Consider the following 7043-nt stretch of genomic DNA (forward strand, 5'->3'; position numbering starts at 1 on the left):
ATAGTCTGTGGCTGTCAGAATCCACTTGTGATGAGCTAAGGATGCGGGGTGTATTTCTCCAATGAAGTCTAACCCCCATTGTTGAAATGGAATCTCAGTGGAAATTGGTTTAAGAGGCAAGGGTAAAATTTTTCTCTTTCCCTCAAAAATCTGGCATTTATGATAGGAGGTCACATGTTTTTTAACATCTGCAAACAAAGTAGGCCAATAAAACCAGCCCTCAGGATATTATCAGCAGTACTCTTCCAGTACAAGTGTCCTCCACAATCCCCTGTGTTATCACTCAGGTTGTCCTTAAAGCTCTGGAAAAAGGATACGGCCGAGGTAACCACATACCACTTTGGGCTGCAGGTTCTAGCCGACCTGCAGTCAGAGAGGGCTCTCTCTTTAGGATTTAGCTTTGTTTGAAAGGATTTTAGGCTAGGTCTTGAGTCCAGAGGGTTTTGTTTTGATTTTGGTGGGAAAATTGATTTTTTCAGGTAGAGAGGCAGTGCATAGTCTGAAAGTTTCAAACCATTGGGCGTGGAGTCGAGAAGAGCAAAACTGCTGGTGCGTTTCCTTAATAACAGTGAGGGAAAATGGAGCAAGATAGCTGTGCTTGAAACAATTTTTCAGGTTTGAGTGATGGAATGAAATGCTAAAGAAAGAGAGGCAGTTAAGAATCTCTCCAACAGATTAGCAGAGAAGGTAACAGGGCGCTACCTAGGGGCAGTTAAGAATCCCTAGATAATTGGCCAACACAGGTGAATTGGGGTAAATATGAGCCAGGAGGAATTCAATATTCATAACCAATCCATTCAGAGGAAAACATAAAGAAATAGCAGAAATTGAGCGTAGAGAGTATTTAAACTAATTCTAAGCTATTCTTTTTTCCTGCTATTTAGATAATGGCAAACACATAGACAGAGGTAAGATGCACTTAATGTTTCAGGCTGCAACACATGAATTCCATCTTCACATCTTCAGAACATTCATTTGTAACAAACAGTTCGGTCTCCAAGCTTTCAACAATCTTTGATTACAGAAAAATCAGGTATACACAGCGAGTCTCTAGTGAAAATTCTCAATTGACCAACCCTTAAAACTATACAGAGGGTGGTATATATAGGGTAAAAACTCTCTGCAGAGTTTTTTATTACAACTTGACCTAATTAGGTCAGAAAGAATAATAAATGCGACCTAATGCTATCTGGAATTAAATGCAAAAAATCTTCTGAGCGGCGCTGAGGGTCGCCGTATCAGAAATGAGTAAATGATGAGGTCCTTGGTGGCTTGCTGTAGGGTCTTCTGAAATAAATGTGCATGGGTTTCTGCTCCTTGCTGTCTGCCTGCATTTAAAGTTTAAGCTGTGATTTGAGTGCAGGAATGGGCTGATGTTGCTTGATTTGACTTTCTGGGGGCTTCATAAATGAACAGGTGCTTCGAGCCCCTAAACAAATCTTCGGCTGATACTCTTTGGCTGCTTCTCGTCCTCTGATACTCTTTGACGGTGCATTGAGCTGCTTTTGTGAGGTGCTGTGGGTCTAATCACCAGTAAATGGCCACTGTTCGGCCTCTGTATCCTTTGAAATTGTTTTCTGATCCTTTAGGCATGCTCTGTGATGAAAACGGGTCATTTTTGCGCCTTTTCGGGCTTGCTGGGGCCGTGGAATGCAAAAATTCCCTAAAGATTCCCTGAAGATTCTCCATTCTGGCCAAAAAAATCCTGCGATGAGCGATCTGTGCTAGATCACTCATCAAAAACTGCCTCAGAATTGGATTCTGGGGCTCCGAAGTGCGATTTTCGCGCCTTTGCGCCCAAAAAGTGCTGATGACGTCAGCATGATGTGACATTGTACGGCGGATGATGTCAGCATGACGTTAGCAAGACGACGTGGCTGGATGACGTCAGCATGACGTCATCCTGTATGGTAGGTGACACGTGACATGTACGGCCGCAGGACACATGGCAGGGGCCACGTGGCGGGTGACTGGACATATGACTGGGCAGGGGGGGTTGACGTAAGCGGTGACTGTGCAGGGGGTGACGTCAACGGTAACGTCATCGGACAGAAGCGGTAAGCGGTTTTGTGGCGCACCGCTCATGGGCAAAGGTGGTTTCGGGGGAGGGGGCTCCGCCACAGCCCAGAGCCTGACGCGTGGCGGGAGTATGGCGGCAATACCGCCCATCTCCCGGACGCTAAAGTTCGGGCGCTTTGGAGGTGGGACGGCCCACCAGCCGTTGATCTGCAGCGGGCCAGATCTAATGGTCGACGGAAAGGGCAAGGCGACGGCGGGTTAGGGCGGGGAATATGCGCGAATATTCCAATTTTAATATATGCGCGTGGAGGGTTTAGACTATAGGTTTAGTGGGTTATGTGGTTTAAAACGGGCGAGGTCAATATTTATGCGAAAAACTTTGGGTTAGGGGTGGAAGAAGGGGTTTTTGAGGATTTATGAGCGGGATTTAGTCAATTTATGCACAGAATTTGGGGAAAGGGTGCAGCAAAACAGGTTTTTTAAGGTTTTTAGGGGTTTTTGAGCTAGGGAAGAGGTTACTAGCTGACCAGAGGTCAAACTAGCTCCTTAATGACTCGGATGGGCTAAAAACAGTCCCAGATGGACTGAGATTTCCCGGACTTAGTGAATATTATGGCTATATTGCCAGGGAGGGAGTATCTACATAGGGGATTTTATATACATGGTTTATTAGGGGAAAGGGAAAACTGATTAGGGAGTTATATAATAAAGTTAATAGTTAATATGGAGATGAAAAGAGGGCGCTAAGGTATGAGACCTTAGGCTTTGGTGGGGAAAAGAAGGCTCACAGATGATGAGTGAGCAGTCCTTGGGTGAAGCAGATCCTCACCAAGGCTAATGTCATGGAAATGATGAAACTGAGAGGCTCAAGCAGATCTTGACCTCTTGGGGGATGTTAGTGAGTGACTTGGGGAAATGAGAAGAAGGGGATGTTAGTGAGTTCCAGCTTGAGTACCTTCATGAAACTGCATCAATATTGTGACCTGGAAAGAATAAAACATTGTGAGACACAAAATTGGTCATCAATCAGCATCCTGCCACCAAACAGCTACCTACCCAGCCTACTGTCCTAACATTTTTTCTTCTTTTTGTTTTGGGTGCACTTAGACTTGCAAACCCAGCTTTACAATTTTTTCTTTTTTCTGTTTTCCTATCTAAATCTACACTTATTTCTGCCAGGGCCCAGATTAAACAGTTGGGTCCCTTTGTTTCTCTACCTATCTACAAATCTGCCAAGATTAGACTGTTTGGACAGATGTCATTCTCTATATTCTACAACAGTAAATTGAAACCTAGGGAGACCAAGATTAGACTGTTTGGACCTCCCTTTAAACTGGAAAAATTCTTCAAAATGGAACAACTCATCAAAATTGGAAACAACAGTGGCATTTGAATTGGCACACTTTTACTTCTTCTCTGGTCTTCTTCTGGAAATATGGAACCTTGCTGCAAGAAAGATGACATATTTGGCATGTAAAAATGTCAATCATGAAAGATGATACCCTGTTGCAACAGGAGGCTAACACCCTGCATGAAAATCTTGTAAAATCTTGTCAGCTTCATCTTTTAATAATCATGTTAAAAGAATACCACTATTGTATTTCCAAAATAGTGCATTATCTATAACACAATATCTCAATGACTTCATTTTTAAGAATCTAGCTTTAGTTCTTGTCAATGCAAGAGGAGCTTGTAAGTTTAGTAAAACAAATGTAATATCTGCATACCATGGTGAATCAGTAAAAGGTTCACTGATCTATGGAGTCACCATCTCCTCCTGATCATCAAGGGCACTAATGAAGTTGATATCAAGGGCCTGACAGTTCGATTCAGCCATGAGTTTGGCTAAACCTTGGCCTTTGATGAGTTTGGTGGGTTTTATCTCTATGTCATATTCCAATATTGTGGCAATCCATTTGCCTCTTTTTCCTTCAGGCCCATTTTGAGTCAAAATGTCCTTAACTACAAAGTTTGGAACATAAGCAATAATGTGAGAGTACAGAATGTATACTTTGAAATATTTGATAGCCTTAACCAAAGCTAAAGCCTGTTTTTCCATGATATTGTATTTGAGTGTGGCATATCTTAAGGATTTACTAAAGAATGCTATTGGTTGTTCATATCCTTGATTGTTCTTTTGCAGCAAGACTGCTGCAATGGTGTGTTCTGAAGCAAAAGAAAAAATGATAAAATCTTTGTTAAAGTCAGGACTAATCAGGACTGGAGTCTTGGTTAATTCTTCCTTAATAGCTTCAAAGGATTGTTTGGCCTCCAATGTCCATTTAATTGCTGAGTCCTTTCTTAGCATGTTATTTAATTCCCTAATTAATTCTGCTAGATTTGAGATAAATCTCCTAAGGAAATTAATCTTACCTATAAATGATTGTAGCTCTTTAATGTTTCAGGGATGGGAAATGGTCGAAATGGCTTCTATTCTAGTGTGGTCTATCCTAATCCCATCTTTAGATATGATGTGTCCTAAAAACTTTCCCTCTTCTAGACCGGAAAGTGGCTTTTTAGGATTTAAAGAAATCCCAAATTTCCTGCATTTGATAAATACTCTTCTGAGGTGGTCTAAGTGCTCATTGTTAGATTTAGAGAAGATTGTGATGTCATCCAGGTATACTACTAAGAAATCATGGATTTCCTTGGTAAAATCTATATCCATAGCTCTTTGAAATGTGGCACCTGCATTCATTAATCCAAAAGGCATCTTCAAGTACATGAAGGTACCCCAAGGAGTAGTAAACGCATTTTTAGCTTGGTCCTCAGGTTGGACTAAGATCTGGTTATACCCAGAGAATCCATCTAACGATGAAATCCTAGATGACCCCACTACTCTTTGCAATATATGGTCCATTTTTGGTAAGGGGTAGTTGTCTTTTAAAGAGACCTTGTTTAAGTTTCTAAAATCTACACAAAGTCCAATTTCACATGTCGTTTTCCTAGTTGTAACTAAGTTTGAAATCCAATATGAGTATCTAATGGGCGCTACTATTTGGGCATAAAACATTCTTTTAACCTATTTCTCTATGGATGGCATAAGAAGTGGGTTTATCCTCCTAATTTTTTGTTTGAAAGTTTTTTGATCTTCTTTTAGAGGTATTTTGTGTTGGATTATGCTGGTGTCATATGATTTTAAGTCTTCATAAATCCAGGCAAATACATCTTGGAACTCTTTAAACAGATTGATATATTTGACCTTTTCCTTCGGGCGTAAGGCTTTAGATATCTTAATGAGCTTTGGATTATCTTCAGTCCCTATATTATACTCTTCTATGTCACTTCTTAGAGGTTCCATTTTGGGTTTCCTAGCTACATCATTAGAGTCAAACAAATCTTCTAAAGGTACTAATCCTTTAGGCAAAAAATTATTTTTCAAATGAAGAATCTCATGATCATCATCCATTATTTCATCTATCTCTACCTTTTCTAAACTATCTATTTCTAATTTAGTAAATTTAGTTGGTTTATGTACATCAAAAATATTTACATCTAAGCTGCTTTCTATATTATTGTCTACTATACAGTCAGTATCTATCTTAAAATTCTGAAACTCACCTTCATTGTTCATGAAGTCGTAGATCTGAGAGTCCTGGGAGAAAATCTACCAATACTTGAGGTTGTCTGGTATAACAAGCCTATGTCTGACTTCTGCAATGTACTGGTGGTTTGGTTGAAATGGTAATTTACAAGTACTAGCAAAGGTGTTATAGACATTTTTGTGCCTTACAACATTGAGCATGAAATGTCCATAATCTAAGGGATCCAAAGTCCCTAAACATGTTGTTCCTACCCCTAGAGGAACAAGGCTAACAAACCACAGCAATTCACAGAAGTTCTCCACCAGAAAACTGCTCAAAAACAAGTCAATTCAGGATCATTTCAGTGGCTCCACTAGCTGTCTGCGCTGAATGTCAAAGCCAACACTGGCTACTTGCGCTGAGCGAGATTGGACATGTGGCAAGTTCATTCCACAAGGTGTCAAAACCCAGGAAGCTTCCAAAATGACACTTGCCTCAGGGAATTCGACTATGATGAGTAAGAGGTTCCAAAATCTCCAAGTGGAAGCAAGAACCTCCAAGTGGAATCAAGAACTGACAGAGGGAGAGGACATTAGTCAGATCTCAAGCTGACTCATCCTCTCTCCAAACATCTATATATGGATCTCTCCTCCATGAGATCTAGGGGGCTGGAATTTTATTATTGCAAAGAATTGCTGTTGGTTTGAGATTGGAATCATTGGGTGCTTAATGCTTTGAAGGGAGGTGAAGATAGGAATTCCATTTTGCTGGGAAGGAGATGCTGGATTGGAGCCCTCTGGGTTGTATCTCTTCCTGAACCTTGTTATTCATCAATAAAGCTATCTTGGTTTCTCCTATATACTGATGTATCTTTGATGTATGATTGCATTAGTATATTTAGTTTACTTCTAATCCTGAACTAGTTATGTTTATGAATCTATGTCTTTGTGTAGTGTTCTTCTCTTGTGATCTTGCAGAGACCTGTTGAAGCTGGGCGAGCAAGAAGACAAGTAGCTGTGAACTCCCAAAGAGAAGAGAAGTCGGATCGAGGGACAAATGGAAGACACCGGTTAGTCCATCCATCTCTCTTCATTCTTAATTCATAAAGGAAGAATACTAGAATAGTTGTCTCTGTTTGTTGCTAAGGCACTGTCACACCTTAGGTGGATAGGATCGTCCTGCATAGGCATTTTTCCCCACAACAAAAGGTAGCCAGACTGTGGGCCTGCATGTTTTGTTTTCTAGAAATGGCAGTAAATTTTGATTCCAGGAGGTCTTTGATCAAGTCTAAAATAGTATCCCTATATCTACCAAGCCTAGGGTTGTTGACAGAATATTCACCACTGATCTATTTGATAATCAGCTCTGAGTCTCCCATGATGGAAACTCTTTTGGCTCCCAATTTCCTAACCAATTTTAACCCTAGAATCAGGGCTTCATATTCAGCCATGTTATTGGTACATTTTAAATTCAATCTAAAAGCATGTTCCTCAGCATGAT

This window comes from Pinus tabuliformis, chromosome 1_1 (assembly GCF_031772625.1).
Source record: "Pinus tabuliformis cultivar Carrire ecotype Pingquan chromosome 1_1, CPIR1, whole genome shotgun sequence".
Lineage (NCBI taxonomy): Eukaryota > Viridiplantae > Streptophyta > Pinopsida > Pinales > Pinaceae > Pinus > Pinus tabuliformis.